Source organism: Taudactylus pleione, unplaced genomic scaffold (genome assembly GCF_031769625.1).
Source record: "Taudactylus pleione unplaced genomic scaffold, aTauple2 ptg000481l, whole genome shotgun sequence".
Classification (NCBI taxonomy): Eukaryota; Metazoa; Chordata; class Amphibia; order Anura; family Myobatrachidae; genus Taudactylus; species Taudactylus pleione.
In genome coordinates, this window is record NW_028284883.1 from 1,654,129 (window position 1) to 1,672,975 (window position 18,847).

The window sequence follows — 18,847 nt, forward strand, 5'->3', positions numbered from 1 at the left end:
TGTTCCAGCAAGCACCCCTGCAGTATGTTTTAAATGCCAGTTTGCCAGCACATGACCCCAGGGTGCAGTGGGCTGCAGGAATTTTGCAGCCCTATCAACAATTCCCCCACACCCCTGCGGTTTTACCGACTATGGTCTCACCTATGCCAGCGGGCCCAGCACCAACACCACCCCCTCCATCACCCCCCCTCCGCCTCCGCCCAGCGCACAGTTGTCCCAACCCCCACCCATTACTTCTGGCCCACACCCGGCGGTCGACGCACCTCCACCTCCTTCTCACACTGCTGTTTTGAGCCCTCAGATTTCAGTTCCAGTGATTTCTGTGTCTCAGCAAGTCGAGGCGGTACCAGTCAGCATGGAAGTAACGTCGAGTCAAGCCGTGGTGGCCGCACCGCGCAACGAGGGACAGGTCTTATCCGGGCAATTGGCAGAGGCGGGACCGTCTTCAGCTGGAACTGGTGAGCAGGCTGTTCTCCCACGGCGCAGCGCCCCCTCCACATTTTCTGATTCTTCCAATAGTTCTTCTAGTTCAGCGGGCAGGCTGCGTAAATTTATGAAATATTTAGCTCAGAAGTTTAAAGGGAAAAAGGGTAGCCCAAAGAGAGCTAAGGTGGTGTCCGCCTCTAAAGTGTCATACGCAGCTGGGGACATGGTCCATTGAGCAAATTCGGCTATTCTTAGAGGCCTGCGGTCAAAGGTACAGGAAAGTATTAAAAGAGGCAAGTTTGTGGACATGTTTGCCATTACGGCAGAAGATTAAAAGGCGTTGGATCAGGCGAAGTCAGCAGGGGCAGGGGCCGATGAGGCTAGAAGATCTTATACGAACTGGTTAACGGGCATGTACATTTTTGCGGCATGTTATTTAGAAACCAGGCCAGGCGAGTACATGAACGTATTAAAGTACATGCAGTTAGTACATGCAATGAATAACTCAGCTAAAGGAAACGCATGGCGGCACTATGACGAGAGCTTTAGGAAAAAGCAGGAAGGTCAGGATGTATTTCAATTTGGATTCAAAGATGTTGAAGTCTGGCTGGAAGTTACCTAGCAAAATAAAGTCCCCACGGATACAAACACAGCCAGGAAGCATCCTTTTCCAGGGCCTTCTGTCTCGGCAGGGGTCGGTCGCAGAAAATGCTATGCATTCAATAATGCGTAATGCAGCAGAGGCGCAGGGTGTAAACATAGGCACATCTGCTTGCTGTGCGGTAGTGGTCACCCGGCCAAGGATTGTCACCGCATTGGAAGTACCGGGGCAGGTAGGGGCGAACAGCGCGAGGAACCACGCGGGGGTCCTAAGTAAGGCATTATCAAATATCAATTTAGTTGAGTTGGAGAAGTGGTTAGGCAGCTATCTTCTCACGGTACAGGTGGTTTTCTTGAGCGATGGGTTTAGGAGCGGTTTTCGCCTGCAGTTAACTCGCAAAGTCTGTGTGGTTTCCAAGAGAAACTTGCGGTCCGTACGGGAGCACCTGGACGTAGCCTTGAGTAAAGTGACTGCTGAGGTACAGTTGGGCCGCATGTGTGGGCCCTTTCCCTCTCCACCTATGACGGAGCTATCCATATCACCATTAGGGGTGGTTCCAAAGAAAGAGCAAGGCAAATTTTGTTTAATCCAACATCTTTCTTACACGAAGGTTAACGATGCTTTAGATGCGGAAGATTGCAGCGTGAGTTATCAGTCATTCGAACAAGCCCGAGATAGTGCAAGGTTTTGGCAGGCGGACACTTCTGGCAAAGGTAGATATTGAATCTGCCTTCAGACTGCTGCCCCTTCACCCCGATTCCTTTCAATATATGGGTTTTAAACTGGAGGGACAGTATTACATCGACAAATGTCTCCCAATGGGCTGTTCTATTCCATGTGCTTTTTTCAAGCGTTTTAGTTCCTTTTTGCAATGGTGCGTTCAGACGGGTATGGGTCAAGGAGGTGTCGCCCATTACCTGGATGATTTTTTGTTAGTAGGCCCGGAACGTAGTTCGGTTTGTGAGGAATTACTATTTTCATTGCAGGCATTGTTTACTGTAATAGGGGTTCCTATAGCTAAGGATAAAACAGAGAGCCCAACCACTCGTTTATCTTACCTCGGGATTGAGATCGATACAGCACGGGGTCTCTGCAGGTTGCTATTAGAGAAGGTTAGGAAGTTAGGAGGGCTTTTACAGGTTTTTGTGCTGGCGAAAAAGGTTTTGCTCAAGCAGATGCAATCTCTTCTGGGCCTTTTGAATTTCACTTGCAGGGTAATACCTACGGGCAGGGTTTTTTGTCGTCATTTGGAGCGTTCCATAGCGGGGGTTACAAAATCTCACCACTTGGTGCGCATTTCACAAGACAAGCGAGAGGACCTTCGAGTATGGCTTATTTTCCTGTGGGAATTTAACGGGGTGAGAATATGGCTACCAGCGATGGTGGATAATTACGATCTACAGTTATTTACTGATGCGTCGAGTTCGTTAGGATTTGGTGCATTCTTAGAGGGGGAATGGTATGCAGAGCCTTGGCCAGAATCGTGGATAAGACTTGGTTTAACCACGAGCATGCTGCTATTGGAAATTTTTCCAATCATGGTCTCTGTCGAGCTATGGTGCAGGAAACTTACGAATAGAAGTATTGTTTTCTGGTGCAACAACTTAGGAGTGGTACATGCCATCAATAATCAGAGATCAGAATCGCCTCTTGTGTTGTGTTTGTTGAGACATTTGACCCTCTTGTGTTTGTGCAAGAATATCGAATTCCGAGCTCGCCATGTATCAGGCGTGGAAAACAACTTTGCAGACACTTTGTCTCGCTTTCAGTGGGATAGGTTTAAGTCTTGCTCCAGGCACTAGTGAGTTTGGACTAACGTGTCCTTTGCATGTCTATCAGATTGTCGAGCCGGCATCGAAGGCCTTGCATTGATGTCACTGGCTCCAAGCACGCTGAAGACTTATTCAGCAGCTTGGAAAGATTGGCAGGGTTTTCTGGCATCCGAGGGACAGGGAGGTAAGCAGATTCATGATTATATGTTGCAATTCGTATGGAATTGGCATGAGCAGGGTCGTTCCAAAGCTGCCATGTCGGCCGCTCTGTCAGGCATCGCATATTTCTCTAAATTACATGGCGAAGCAGATCCCACAAAGTCATTTCACTAATAAAAGCGATGAGGGGTTGGGCAAAGGAAAAATTGGTGCCAGGCGACGTGAAAAGACCTATCGATCCCACCCTTTTGCAGGAGCTCATAATAGCAGTTTCAGGGGTAGCGTCAAACCAATACGAGACCATTCTTTTTAGTTTAGCTTTTTCGTTAGCTTATTTTGTCACTTTTAAAATTGGGGAATTAGTGGCGACGAATAAGACATCTATATCGTCAGGACTGCTTTTTAGCAACATTGTGGTTAAAAAGGACCATATTTTATGCCGCATCCACAAATCTAAGACCGATCAATTAACTAAAGGGAAATGGGTTTCTATCACAGCACACGTAGATCCCACCCTAAATCCAGTTAATTGGGATGAGTGCTTTGGCAGCATGCGCCCCTCCGGTGGCGTCCAATGGCTAGTACACGCGGATCGGACCCCACTTTCCAAGTTTCAATTTACAAATGTTTTTCAGAATTGTTTGATTACTTTAGATTTGCCTTTAGACCAGTTTGGAATGCACTCATTTAGGATTGGGGCAGTGACTTGTGCACCAGCGGCGGGTGCTTCCGTCGACTCGTTAAGGCAATTGGGTTGGTTGGGGGATCAGCTGCATGCCTAACCACGCTTACAGCGAGTTTGTTGGGAAACCCAGAGGCCTTATGACTACTACTGCTAACGAGCTTGAGGGGGTTTTCAGATTTACCCTCACAGAGGTTTGCTGTTTTTCCCCCTGAAGATGGGTCACCCAACTATTTATTTCCTTCCTTGGCTAGGTTGTTCATAATGCTTACTGACTCTGACGGGATTAACCCTTCTTGCAGGTACTTCCGGGATGGCTAAATGGCGGGTGTGGTTTATAGGCCATTCATACATTCACTGGGCTAGCAAGCACCCTTTAGCAATTCAGGCCCGAAAAAATTAGGTGTCGGCAAGGTGCAGTGGTTAGGAGTTAGTGGTATGCGATGGTCCGACCTGTTAAGTGAGCTATGGTCAGCGGAAGCTAGGTTTGGAACCCCGGATTGGGTGGTAGTTCATTTAGGACGTAACGATCTGGGTAATTGTAAGGGCATTGAGCTCATTCACGCAATAAGGAACGATAGGCAGACAATAATGGAGAGGTGGCCAAAGGTGGTTTTGATGTGGTCAGAAATGGTGCCGAGAAGGTTTTGGAGAGGCCCTCATGGAGGCGTGGTTTTAGACAGGGTGAGAAGGAAGGTCAACACAGCAATATCCAAGTTTATCATCAAGAATGGGGGACGTGTGATTAAACATCCATGTTTGCGTTTTGAAGAGAGTTTTTACAGGTCAGATGGAGTGCACCTCACAGGTTTGGGCATGGAATGGTTCCTTAAGGACCTTTTTATAGTTGGGTGGCGGGGCTCGGCCGAGTTTGACTGAGCTTTGGCGGAAAGCGGTGCTTCTGGGCAGCCTATTTTAGTGTTAAGAGTGCCTGAATGGCATTTTCCTCTTGATAGTGGCAGGTTAGTCATTCCCCTAAAGGGGGGGCTAGGCCATCATCATAAGGTGGGGTCAAGGCTGAGTCAATTAGAGGGGAGTGGTACCATTTCAGGCCAGTTTATGCAGGGGCCGGGATCCGCCCACATTAATTAATTTAGTCAGAGTTTTAACGGGCCGTGGCCCAGGAGCAGCGCTTTTGCTGCCACCGAGCTTTCAATTTATAATTCCAATCCGATTTAATACATTTTTGGCTGTGACCTCTTTAAATCCATATATGCCTCTGAGTGTTTATTTCTAGTTATTGGTTAAGTGTAGAGCAAAACATATGGCTAAAATAATGGGTGACTTAAAGACTCCGAATACTTTATTAAGTTTGAGGAAAAATAAGCATCCCTGTTTTGTTATAGGTTTTGCTGGATCTTGTTAGTTAGGGGGTTAAGGATTTAGAGGGCGTAGCTAAGGTCTGTCAGTCAAGAATAAACCAATGATAGCACAGCAAGGGGCGAGGCATCTCCCAATTCACATAAAAGGTCAAGCTGGAGCAGCCATCTTTCTCTTGGCAGTTTTGATTTCAAGCCCACCATCCCGACATACCGTATGTGGTTTGTATAATGTTTTTTTGGTAGGACTGTATATTTCCATGTATTTATTTTTTTCTTCTTCTCTTTTTCTCTCTTTCTTTCTCCTTCCAACAGGTGGAGGTACAGCCTGGCGGAAAGCGGTGCTCCTGGACAGCCAATTTTAGCGTTAAGAGTGCCTGAATGTCATTTTCCTCTTGATAGCGGCAAGTTAGTCATTCCCCTAAAGGGGAGGGCTAGGCCATCATCATAAGGTGGGGGTCAAGGCTGAGCCAATTAGAGGGGAGTGGTACCATTTCAGGCCAGTTTACGCAGGGGTGGGGATCCGCCCATATTAATTAATTTAGTCAGACTTTTAACGGGCCGTGGCCCAGGAGCAGCACTTTTTGCCACCGAGTTTTCAATTTACAATTCCAATCTGATTTAATACATTTTCCTCTGTGACCTCTTTAAATCCATATATGCCTCCGAGTGTTTATTTCTAGTTATTGGTAAAGTGTAAAGCAAAACATATGGCTAAAATAATGGGTGACTTAATGCCAGCATCAGTAGCCACTGTGCATGCTGATCATAGTCATTGCTAGGTGACTGGATGCCAGTGTATGTGATTAAAGGATGCACAAGAATGTCTGCAGCTGGTGTTTAATTGCTGAGATTCTCACTACTTGCAGTAGCATACCTGTAACTGATTTCTCTTGCAGGGGGTTAAGGCCCCCATACATCAGCAATCGAGTGTGGCAATTCTGCAATTAACAATCGATTGTGTATAAAAATCTGCAATGTATGGGCTTCACAGATCGCAGATTGCAACCAATAAGTGATTGGAATTGTTAAATCAGATTGTCCATGTTGGATTTCACAGATCAATTGGGGCTGTAAATTGCTAGTGTATGGACACGATCAGCAGATTTGCAGACCGTTACTATTAAATGATGGTCCTTTCAAGATTGACAGATCTGTGTTTGCTGCAATCGATCTGCAAATCACTGAAAAAGATGTATGGGCGCAGATTGCTAGATTGGGAAATCCTAAAATCGGGCAAATTGTTCAGTTGTGGTTTTCAGCTGATGTATATATATATAATCCATCATAAATAGAATCTCATGCATAAACACCGCACATTACGCACAGTTGTGCTGTTAACATGACGCACATTAGCGAATGCACAATATCCTGCATGCGAACGCTGTTTATTAGCTGCATGCGTGCACATCTGCCCCAAATCAGATAAACCTAACTAGTGTCTTTTCCCAAACCCCTAAAACTTACATAATGCACACTCACATAAATGTTCCATAGCTTTAAAGTATAAGATCCAAGTTTTCTTAATTTATTACAAATGCTGTGAAATAAAAGCTATGTTGGTATCTAAGGTTTTATACGTGATAAGTAAGCCTTGTTTGGTATTATATTGATCTGCACTCTCAACAGCTTTCCGGTATCATCGGTGTGAAGATCGCAACATGCATTCTCAACTTATGGACCGTAGAGATATAAAGCACCAAAATGTATTTTGTGAAGCTAACAGCTTAAATTTGCATGCAGGGGGAATAGAGGAGGCAATAGGCTGTCGGAGGCTGACCTGTGACCATTTGAATCAACCTGTTAAATATTATGCACCCGCACTGGGAACCAATGGGATCAGCAACAAACCTCTCTATTATGTTGTCTGTTTCTGTGAGGGTATAAATTAGGGGTGAGCGGGTTCGGATTTCTGAAATCCGAACCCCCCCCGATACGAGTCAGATCAGAGTCAGGCTCGACTTTTCCCGTCTGACTCAGATCTGTTTTGGATCCTATATAAGGTACCCGCGTTGGCGCCATTTTGTCACTCGGCTGTGGACAGTGAAGAGGGAGGATGGGAGTTAGGGCTGGCTGGGCTGTGTAGTGTAGTGTAGTGCAGAGTAGTGTTGTGCTGTGCTGTGCTGCGCTGTGCTGCTGTTGTCCACTACTTCAAAGTCCATAGGGGCTGGCTGGACTGTGTTGTGCAGTCAGTTCTCCATAGGGGCTGTGTCCACTCCAAAGTCCTGTGCAGTGTCCCAGTCCTAAAGGGGTGCTGTAGTGTTGTCCAGGGGGTGCTCTGTCCATCAGGGGTGCTCCCCCCAAGTGCTAAATAAATAATATTTTTTGTGTGTTTGTGAATTGTGTGCGCAGTAGCCGCACGTGCATCAACAAAGTAGTGCCAAGCGTGCGCCTGTGTCATAAGTAAAGGGCCGGCTGGCTTGACCGTTAAAGGGTGCTGTAACCCCCAAAGTACACTCCAGTCCAAACCAAAAAAAAAATTATTTTCTGTGTTTGTGAATTGTGTGCGCAGTAGCCGCACGTGCATCAACAAAGTAGTGCCAAGCATGCGCCTGTGTCATAAGTAAAGGGCCGGCTGGCTTGACCATTAAAGGGTGCTGTAACCCCCAAAGTACACTCCAAACCAAATAACAAAATATTTTTTCTGTGTTTGTGAATTGTGTGCGCAGTAGCCGCACGTGCATCAACAAAGTAGTGCCAAGCGTGCGCCTGTGTCATAAGTAAAGGGCCGGCTGGCTTGACCGTTAAAGGGTGCTGTAACCCCCAAAGTACACTCCAGTCCAAACCAAAAAAAAAAATATTTTCTGTGTTTGTGAATTGTGTGCGCAGTAGCCGCACGTGCATCAACAAAGTAGTGCCAAGCATGCGCCTGTGTCATAAGTAAAGGGCCGGCTGGCTTGACCATTAAAGGGTGCTGTAACCCCCAAAGTACACTCCAAACCAAATAACAAAATATTTTTTCTGTGTTTGTGAATTGTGTGCGCAGTAGCCGCACGTGCATCAACAAAGTAGTGCCAAGCGTGCGCCTGTGTCATAAGTAAAGGGCCAGCTGGCTTGACCGTTAAAGGGTGCTGTAACCCCCAAAGTACACTCCAAACCAAAAAAATATATATTTTCTGTGTTTGTGAATTGTGTGCGCAGTAGCCGCATGTGCATCAACAAAGTAGTGCCAAGCGTGCGCCTGTGTCATAAGTAAAGGGCCGGCTGGCTTGACCGTTAAAGGGTGCTGTAACCCCCAAAGTACACTCCAAACCAAACCAAAAAAATATATATTTTCTGTGTTTGTGAACTGTGTGCGCAGTAGCCGCACGTGCATCAACAAAGTAGTGCCAAGCGTGCGCCTGTGTCATAAGTAAAGGGCCAGCTGGCTTGACCGTTAAAGGGTGCTGTAACCCCCAAAGTACACTCCAAACCAAAAAAATATATATTTTCTGTGTTTGTGAATTGTGTGAGCAGTAGCCGCACGTGCATCAACAAAGTAGTGCCAAGCGTGCGCCTGTGTCATAAGTAAAGGGCCGGCTGGCTTGACCATTAAAGGGTGCTGTAACCCCCAAAGTACACTCCAGTCCAAACCAAAAAAAAAATTATTTTCTGTGTTTGTGAATTGTGTGCGCAGTAGCCGCACGTGCATCAACAAAGTAGTGCCAAGCGTGCGCCTGTATCATAAGAAAAGGGCCGGCTGGCTTGACCGTTAAAGGGTGCTGTAACACCCAACGTACACTGCAAACCAAAAAAATATATATTTTCTGTGTTTGTGAATTGTGTGCGCAGTAGCCGCACGTGCATCAACAAAGTAGTGCCAAGCGTGCGCCTGTATCATAAGTAAAGGGCCAGCTGGCTTGACCGTTAAAGGGTGCTGTAACCCCCAAAGTACACTCCAAACCAAAAAAATATATATTTTCTGTGTTTGTGAATTGTGTGCGCAGTAGCCGCATGTGCATCAACAAAGTAGTGCCAAGCGTGCGCCTGTGTCATAAGTAAAGGGCCGGCTGGCTTGACCGTTAAAGGGTGCTGTAACCCCCAAAGTACACTCCAAACCAAACCAAAAAAAATATTTTCTGTGTTTGTGAACTGTGTGCGCAGTAGCCGTACGTGCATCAACAAATTAGTGCCAAGCGTGCGCCTGTGTCATAAGTAAAGGGCCAGCTGGCTTGACCGTTAAAGGGTGCTGTAACCCCCAAAGTACACTCCAAACCAAAAAAATATATATTTTCTGTGTTTGTGAATTGTGTGTGCAGTAGCCGCACGTGCATCAACAAAGTAGTGCCAAGCGTGAGCCTGTGTCATAAGTAAAGGGCCGGCTGGCTTGACCGTTAAAGGGTGCTGTAACTCCCAAAGTACACTCCAGTCCAAACCAAAAGAAAATTTTTTTTTCTGTGTTTGTGAATTGTGTGCGCAGTAGCCGCACGTGCATCAACAAAGTAGTGCCAAGCGGGCGCCTGTGTCATAAGTAAAGGGCCAGCTGGCTTGACCGTTAAAGGTTGCTGTAACCCCCAAAGTACACTCCAAACAAAAAAAATATATATTTTCTGTGTTTGTGAATTGTGTGCGCAGTAGCCGCACGTGCATCAACAAAGGAGCAGCGCCAAGCGTGCGCCTGTGTCCCATAAGTAAAGAGCTGGCTGGCTCATTTCTTAAAGGCTGGTGTAACCCACAAAGTGCACTACTCTCCAGCAAAAATAAAAAAAATATTTTCTGTGTTTAGCCGCACGTATATATCAAATCGATATAACATAAATGGAGGACCAAACTTTCTACGATAAAAATAAAATAGAGAAAGATCAAGAACCACTTCCTCCTAGTGCTGAAGCTGCTGCCACTAGACATGACATAGACGATAACATGCCATCAACATCGTCTGCCAAGGCCGATGCCCAATGTCATAATAGAGGGCACATACAATCCCAAATGACAAAGTTCAGGAAAATGACCTTGAAAAAAACATTTAAATCAGCTGAAGAGAAACGTAAACTTGCCAATATGCCATTTACGACACGGAGTGGCAAGGAACGGCTAAGGTCGATCCCTAGTATGTTCATGACTAGTGGTTCAGCTTCACATGACGATGGAAGCCCTCCTCCCACTAAAAAAATCAAAAGAGTTAAGCTGGCAAAAGCACAGCGAAGAACTGTGCTTTCTAAGAAGATATCACAAATCCCCAAGGAGAGTCCAAGTGTGGTGGTGGTTGCGATGCCTGACCTTCCCAGCACTGGACGGGAAGAGGTGGCTCTTTCCACCATTTGCACGCCCCCTGCAAGTGCTGAAAGGAGCACCCACAGTCCACTTGCTGATATGCAAATTGAAGATGTCACTGTTGAAGTACAACAGGATGAGGATACTGGTGTAGCTGGCGCTGAGGAGGAAGTTGGCAAGGAGGATTCTGATGGTGATGTGGTTTGTTTAAATCAGGCTCCGGGGGAGACAGTTGTTGTCCGTGGGATGAAAAAGCCCATCACGGTCATGCCTGGGCAGAAAACCAAACATTCCACCTCTTTGGTCTGGCAATATTTCTATCCAAATCCGGACAACAACTGTCTTGCCATATGTACCATATGTAAAGGTGAAATAAGTAGGGGTAGGGACGTCAACCACCTAGGAACATCCTCCCTTATACGGCACCTGCAGCGCGTTCATAAAAAGTTACTGTCAAGTTCAGAAACTTTGGCTAAGACCGGAAGCAGTCCAGGGACACCTAAATCCCGTTGTCCTGTTGTATCCAAGCGCCTGCAAACCACACCGTCAACTCCCTCCTCGTCAATTTCCTCCTTAGTCAGGATCGGAAGTAGTCCTGCAGGCCATGTCACTGGCATGACTGACTCTCCTATCCGGGATTCCTCCGGAGGATCCTGCAGTGCTACGCCTACTGCTGCCTGCTGCTGTTGCTGCTGCTGGGAGTCGTTCATCATCCCAGAGAGGAAGTAGGAACACCACTACTTTTACTAAACAATTGACCCTCCAACAGTCCTTAGCGAGGAGGATGAAGTACGACAGCAGTCATCCTAAAGCAAAACGTATAACTGAGGCCTTGACTGCTATGTTGGTGTTAGACGTGCGTCCGGTATCCGCCATTAGTGCAGTGGGATTTAGACAATTGATGGAGGTAGTGTGTCCCGGGTTCCAAATCCCGTCTAGATTCCACTTCACTATTCAGGCGATACCGAGACTGTACAGAAACGTCAGAAAAAGTGTCCTCAGTGTCCTGAAAAATGCCGTTGTACACAATGTCCACTTAACCACGGACATGTGGACAAGTGGAACAGGGCAGACTAAGGACTATATGACTGTGACAGCCCACTGGGTTGATGTATCACCCTACGCAGCAACAGCAGCAGTGTCACCAGAAGCAGCATCTCAGAAACGCCAGCTCGTTCCAAGGCAGGCTACGCTGTGTATCACCGGTTTCAGTAAGAGGCACACCGCCGACAACCTCTTAGAGAAACTGAGGGAAATCATCGCCCAGTGGCTTACCCCACTTAGACTCTCCTGGGGATTTGTGATATCTGACAACGCCACCAATATTGTGCGGGCATTACATCTGGGCAAATTCCAGCACGTCCCATGTTTTGCTCACACAATAAACTTGGTGGTGCAGAATTTTCTGAAAAGCGATAGGGGCATGCAGGAGACGCTTTGGGTGGTCCGAAAAATTTCTGGCCACTTTCGCCATTCAGCGACTGCGTGCCGAAGACTGGAGCGCCAGCAAACACTCTTGAACCTTCCCCGCCATCACCTGAAGCAAGAGGTTGTGACGCGGTGGAACTCAACCCTCTATATGCTTCAGAGGATGGAGGAGCAGCAAAAGGCCATACAAGCCTATACATCCACCTATGACATCGGCAAAGGAGGGGGTATGCACCTGACTCAAGCGCAGTGGAGAATGATTTCCGTGTTGTGCAAGGTTCTCCAGCCCTTCGAACTTGCCACACGTGAAGTCAGTTCAGACACTGCCAGCTTGAGTCAGGTCATTCCCCTCATCAGGCTTTTGCAGAAGCAGCTGGAGAAAGTGAAGGAGGAGCTAAGATGGAGCGATTCCGCTCGGCATGTGGGACTTGTGGATGAAGCCCTTCATTCGCTTTGCCAGGATTCCAGGGTGGTCAATCTGTTGAAATCAGACCACTACATTTTGGCCACCGTGCTCGATCCTAGGTTTAAAGCCTATGTGGTGTCTCTCTTTCCGGCCGACACAAGCCTGCAGAGGTGCAAAGACCTGCTGGTGAACACACTGTCAGCTGAAGCGGAACGTGACACGTCAACAGCTCCTTCTTCATTTTCTCCCGCAACTGGGGCTGCCAGGAAAAAACTTAGGTATCCTAAGCAACCCGCTGGCGGTGATGCAGGGCAGGCAGGACCAAGTGTGGACATCTGGTCCGGACTGAAGGACCTGGCAACAATTTCTGACATGTCTACTGTCACTGCATATGATACTGTCACCATTGACAGAATGGTGGAGGATTACATCGGTGACAGCATCCAAGTAGGCATGTCAGATAGTCCATACCTGTACTGGCAGGAAAAAGAGGCAATTTGGAGGCCCCTGTACAAACTGGCTCTATTTTACCTGAGTTGCCCCCCCTCCAGTGTGTACTCCGAAAGAGTGTTTAGTTCAGCCGGGAACCTTGTCAGCGAAAGGCGTAGGAGGTTGCTTCCACAGAATGTGGAGAAGATGATGTTCATCAAAATGAATTATCAGCTCTTCCAGGGAGACCAGCCTCCAGAACGTACAGAGGGACCTGTGGTGGTGGATTCAAGTGGGGACGAGTTAATACTTTGTGAGGATGAGGATGTACACACTGAAGAGGGTGAGGAATCGGTGGATGAGGAGGATGAGGATGACATCTTGCCTCCGTAGAGCCAGTTTGTGCAGGGACAGATTAATTGCCAGCTTATTTTGTGGGGGCCCAAACGAACCAATCATTTCAGCCACAGTTGTGTGGCAGACCCTGGCGCTGAAATGATTGGTTTGTTAAAGTGTGCATGTCCTGTTTATACAACATAATGGTGGGTGGGAGGGCCCAAGGACAATTCCATCTTGCACCTCTTTATTTTCTTTGCATTATGTACAGTTTGGGGCCTAGTTTTTGCGGCCTAGTTTTTCAAACCGCCATCCTGTCTGCCACTGCAGTATCACGCCTAGATGGGTCACGTGTTTGTGCCGCCCACTCGTGTCGCTTAGCATAGTCATCCAGCTACCTCGGTGCAACCTTTTGGACATAAAAACACTATTGTGAGGTGTGAGGTGTTCAGAATAGACTGGAAATGAGTGGAAATTAAGGTTATTGAGGTTAATAATAGCATAGGAGCAGAAAAACCTACAAATTCTGTGATTTTAGCTGGTTTTATGCTTTTTTTCAAAAAAATACAGATCCAAAACACAAAACCCAGAACCCAAAACACGGAAGGGTGGTTTTGGCAAAACCAATCCAGATCCAAAACACGAAGATAGATCCAGATCCAAAACCAAAACACAAAACGTGGCCGGTGCACACCCCTAGTATAAATGTGTGTTGTGACCCCAGCCTGGAGTCTTCTTGCTGATTGCTGATTGATGGAGGTTTCTTGCTGATGCCGGTGTCTGGTCCAGAGGGCGTGAGTATGTATAACTATATCTTGGGTCTGTTTAATTCTTTGCGCTAAATTGTACTTATATCACAACGTGTAACAGACTGTACTTTACTTGAATAATAATTTGTGCTTTGGAAACACATGTTCAAGGTCTAAAGTCTTTATTTTACTGTATGACTGCGTATGCAAATAGCGTCAATTTTAAAGGTTTATAGGCAGGTTTAGAAGGTATAGGTAGGAGCGTATAGAGGTTCAAATCCAGAATCCTTAGGGGCTGCGAGGAAAATTTGGTGAATCCGGGCTGTCGTAAAGTACAGCCACTGCCGAGATGACCCGTACTGGCGAGATCATCGTACGGAATAGGATTGACCCCATTGTCTTCCTGCATCACCTGTTGTTAAGTTTTATCATATGCAACAAGTTTTAAAACTTGTTTCATATGATAACTAGTGCTCAAGCCAATAAGCTTCCAACTGTCATTTTTCAAACAGATGACAGTTAGGAGCTGATTGGCTGGAACACCATTATCATACGCAACAAGTTTTAAAACTTGTTGCCTATGATAAAACTTGTTGATAAATGGGCCCCATAATATTGGAATAGTGTCATTTGTTTTCAGTTACCATTATCAAGCTACCTGTTGTTACAGCTCCTGCTGTTATGATCAAAAACCATGAGTTATATTATACAGTCTCATTGTACTCATATGTGTCCCTGTGATACTTGTAGTGTGACAACTCAGAAACAGTATTCATGGTTAAAAGTCAGCACTTTGAGGGGACCCCTTTCTGTATGGTCAGTACTGTATGTCTCCTTAACCAAACAGTTAGACAGCTGTGTGTTTTAATGGAATCTGTAGCAGCCTGTACTCTTAATGTGTGTACACGCTAAGCGATATATTGGACGATTTATCATTCCAATGCGGATTGGAACAATATATCGGCCACATAGCTCAATGTGTATTGGTGATTGCACGCTCCCGCATGTTGTTCCTTGCATCTTCTGATCTACTGTGCATGCATGGCAGATAAAAAGATCCAGCGGCCTATACCATGCCTCTGGGTGCGGTGGTGGAACGATATATCAAGCAGCCATACACCAGATTGTGCTGTGTGTATGGCCCACCTGATTTCTTATGCCATCGCATCTGTCATTGTTGGGTACACACATTGTGTACTCAGCATAAATGGGAAGTTACAAGTCCCTGTGCTGGTCATGGCGTGTCGGTGGCCTGATGCCGGAGTTTGCTGTTATACTTCAGCATGGGTGTCCCCACTACAACTCGGTGGTCCTGGCAGGTACAGGAGTGAATGGCTGATATGATCTAAGGGCCTGATTCTGTGCGCTCACAACCGGGTCGATGGTGGTCCAGGGCGCATGCGCCCGACGGAGCCGGCTCCATCGTGCGCATGCGCGAGACCCGGATAGCGATGGGCAATCCGTCGCTCCGGGTCTTGTACCAAAGGGGGCGTGCTGTCGATGTTGGGTGACAGCACGCTTCCTTTGGTGGGCGGGCCGGGGGAGTGGCTACCCAAACGGAGGCGTTCCCATGTGAACGCCTCCGTTTGGGGCCAGCCCCACTGACATCACAAGTGATGTCAGTGGGAGAGATTTCGGCTCTGTTAGAGCCGAAATCTCTCTGGGGCTTGCGGCAACGAGACCCTACCACAAGGGTCTCGTCGCAAGCACGATGGTCACGATGGTCTTTACCATCGCGACCATCTTCCTGGCCGCTCGCTATAGCTGTGGGTGGTCACCCACAGCTATGCCAGCAGCCAGGAGGCCATTCTAAAAAAAAAATAGCCCAGCCTTGATTCAGAGCGAGCGCTCTGTCAGAGTGTCCAGCTCTGAATCAGGGCCTAAATTCTCCAACTTCTGCTGTTAGTGCAGATGGGGATAAAGTAATAAAGTGGTTCAGCATGTGTGCAGTCAGCGTGGTTTCTGGAACGTGTCTCCCAATGCATTTCAGTCAATTATGGCCTTACTCAGGGATGGGTGTGTTCTTTATTGCAGATGTCTATGTAGTTGCTCTGTCCAATTGGGTGTGGGTTCTGCCACTTTGCTGTAGTGATGGTTGGTCAGACTTGTGACTTGTGAGCAGTGTTGTGTGTTGACTGGTTGATGGGAAGACTGGTGGGTGGGTGTTATGAGTCCTATTGTGATTTGGCGCTTTGATACAGTGGGCATGTTGGTTTGCCGCATTGCCAGAGTGATGGCCTAGCATACTGGGGAGTGACATGTGGAGTACACTTAGGGCCCGTTTCAGACCCGCTCGCTAGGATGCATTCGCAAGCAGCCATGCCGATGTTAGCATTCTGCGCATGCGCAAACCAGTCAGTACGATCGCCTCGCTAGCTTGAGTGACAGGACGAGACATTTGTAGGTTGTGACAAGGGAAGGCCAATGAAAACGTGGGAGTTGTGGTTCGAACGCAGGCATGCTGAGCGTCTTAACGCCATTTCAGAGGCGTGCATTATTAAGATAGAGCATCATAGTACACGTCTTTTGGCTGATTTTTACACTAAAGCACTTGCAGTGCTTGCTGTAGGTTATGATCTATGACAAGTACTGCGCATAAATCCGATGGTACTCAATATTACCGATGGTTGCATACACTTCCTGGAGATGACGTGCACAAATGGGCGTCTTAAGACAGGCTGGTGGGCGCCTGCATACACAGCGCGATTGCACACCATCACATAGTGGGTGTCCTCATATATTGCTGTGCGACTGCGGATTTGCATACTTTGGCAGTGTGTGAACGCATTTAGCGAGTGGGTCTGAATCTGGCCTTTGGTATATTGGAATGTAAGTGAACTCATGAGTAGGAATAATTTTGTAGAGGACATTTTTTAGTGGGTGTTGACGCTACATCATGCTTTTGTGGTGATTCTAGGTGACGTGTATTGTTATGGATAGTCTGTATAGGGAATTGGTATGTTATACCGCTTGACCTAAGCCCGGCGGATGAAATACTGATGCCGGAAGGCCGTCAGATGGAGATCCCGACTAGGGTAAGTATTAAACCTAACCTTGCCCCTCTCCCCCCCTAACCCTAACAATTCCTTAGTGGTGCCTAACCCTAACCTCCCCCCTAGTGCCTAACCCTAACCTCCCCCCAGGAGTGCCTAACCCGAACCCCCCTCCCTGCACCCTAAACCTATATCTCCCGGGAGAGGGGGCTGCCTTACCCTAACCTCCCACGAGGGGTGCCTGTCCCTAACCCCTCCTTCCCTTAGACTAGGCCTCACCCTCATGGAGGGGAGCCAAACCCTAAGTCCCCCCGGAAGTCCTTGAACCTAACCCCTCCCGCATGGATAACAGTTCTCGATGCCCATCTTAACTACATTCGGTATTGCCGTGTGTCGGGATTTTGGCATGGTGCTAATGATAGGTGTCAATATTTAGACACCTTTCATTAGTCCCATGCCGGGTTTTCACTGTCGGGAAGCTGGCGGTCAGACCGCCGGCTTCCTGACTACATCCCCTGTACACATTGTGCTGTTGGCTAATGTGAGTTACATGGTGCAGGGTATGTGTGATTTTGGCGTTGAGGTGTGTAGTGATGTACAATATGAATCCAAGAATAGTACATTTTGCTGTGGGACATTTATTGTTGTATTAGGTTCAGCACTGTAACAACCCTCTGCATACATCTATGTACAGTAGAAATAACAAAGATTCCTCTAATAAATTGCCTGATTGAGCAAGGATCGCAACTGCGATTACGCACGTAATCGGCCGATTGTTGTGTTCTGTACATGCGTATGCATCACAGTGCGTGTGCGCGAACCAGTCACTGCGATCGGGACTGTGATCGCAAAGACTACACAGACCCATTGCAGATGATTGACAGGAAGAATGGTTTAGGGGAGGTGATGGGGGGTGTATAGAAAATGCAGGCGTGCCAGTGCATTTGAATGCCGTTGCAGGGGCATGCATAAATTATCCACTGTAATGCCATATGCAGCTTGGGCTTTCACTGCATGTGATGAGGTTAGCAATTCCTGAGTAAGGTCAGAACTTTTGCAAGTGTGCATGAGGCTGCGATTGTACTCGATGTTACCGATTGTTTCGCTGTCTTGCTGAGTGTTACGGATGTGTGTAAGGTAAGATGGGTGTCTTTATGTTGTGTTGCAATGACATAGTGATCGCAATGGATTAGCATATCATCGCAGTGAGACTGCGTGCGTAATCACAGCCGCAATCGCAGTTGCGACCCGAACTGAATCAGGTCCAAGGCACATAATAGATAAAAATCCCAATTTTTTTTATTAATTTACACATTTCACATAAAATGTCACCCGCTACATGAACCATCTTATTGGCAATAAAACTGTATTTATGTTTATTAAAGGTCAGGTATTATTTTTTGGGCAATTTACCGTCAGTTTTGAAAACCGAACATTTACTAAAGTCATACCAACCAAAAACTTGATTTTAAAACACTTTAGAACATCAGACCAACAATCAACATAAAGATAGACCAGAATAGGATCCGCAGATTCACTAATGGTTGGTTTTACAACTGACCAAAAACTGACTGTAAAACAATGGCAAACCCACCCAACCAATAGACCTGCCTGAAGCAGGTAAGTTTGGGAGAAGCACTGCACAGATCACTGGGATATGTGCAGGCTTTGTTAGATTACAAAGTTGATAAAGTGTTGAAATTAAAATAAAAAAAATAAATGGGTCTGTACCCTGGCCTGGGTGACAGGGGGAGACTAGGGGGACACTAGGCCCAAGGCCCTGAGATACCCATGGTCCCAAAACACCCAGTGGTAACCAGTGGCAGGGTATTTTTAGTGAACCGGCATCAGCCAGGAACAATATAATGATGACAGACTGTGACATGCTGACAGTGGGTTTATCCACCCTGCATAGAGCAGTGTGCAATGCATCTGTGCGACTTGGCATGATGACATCACCTGCAGAGCGGTGCTTCAGTTGGGATGCAGGAGCATGATAATGCAGCGGATCCAATCAGTGTTTCCCTAGTCATTTCAGTGACAGTGTCTGTGAGTGACCTGTGTACAGCGCGGGCCTGTGGGGTTTCCGCTCACTTTTTTATTTTCTGAAGACCCTTGAATGGTTTCATGTCCCGAAGAGGAGCCCATCCAAGGATCTGGTAATTATGTCATTGTTTTTTTTACTTTTTTTGTAAAATATTTTTAAACTTAGATTGTTTTTATGCAAAAAAGTGAGTGTAAAAATCATTGCCTAAAAGAAAATATCCTAGATAAAGAATCTTTCAATTTTCTAATGGCTCTGTGAAACGGATTGAACTCACTTTGACTTCCAACCATCGCTAAACTTACTTGCA

The 18,847-nt window shown here is 46.8% G+C and overlaps 1 protein-coding gene across 5 annotated transcripts in view; it reads right to left on the reverse strand.

Moving 5' to 3' along the window:
* LOC148502836 (cytochrome P450 2C11-like) overlaps positions 1 to 18,847 on the reverse strand; it is a 70,834-nt gene that overhangs the window by 16,532 nt on the left and 35,455 nt on the right. The gene's annotated exons all lie outside the window — the stretch shown is intronic.